The following is a 206-nucleotide window of genomic DNA, read 5'->3' on the forward strand; positions in this document are numbered from 1 at the left end:
GTTATTATTGAGCATCTAATAAATCTCAGCCTTTGCTATCCCTTAATCGTCAATGCCGTCATCCTGAGGGAATCCCTGGATCCAACCAGGGCTGGACCCCGGCACACCTCAGTATCTGCTTCCAGAGGCCCCAACTTATGAGTCTGATCTTGCTGTCAGTGAGGAGCAGCACTTGGGTTGTAATAATGAACACAACTTGAACCAGC

This window comes from Bubalus bubalis, chromosome 17, assembly GCF_019923935.1.
Source record: "Bubalus bubalis isolate 160015118507 breed Murrah chromosome 17, NDDB_SH_1, whole genome shotgun sequence".
Classification (NCBI taxonomy): Eukaryota; Metazoa; Chordata; class Mammalia; order Artiodactyla; family Bovidae; genus Bubalus; species Bubalus bubalis.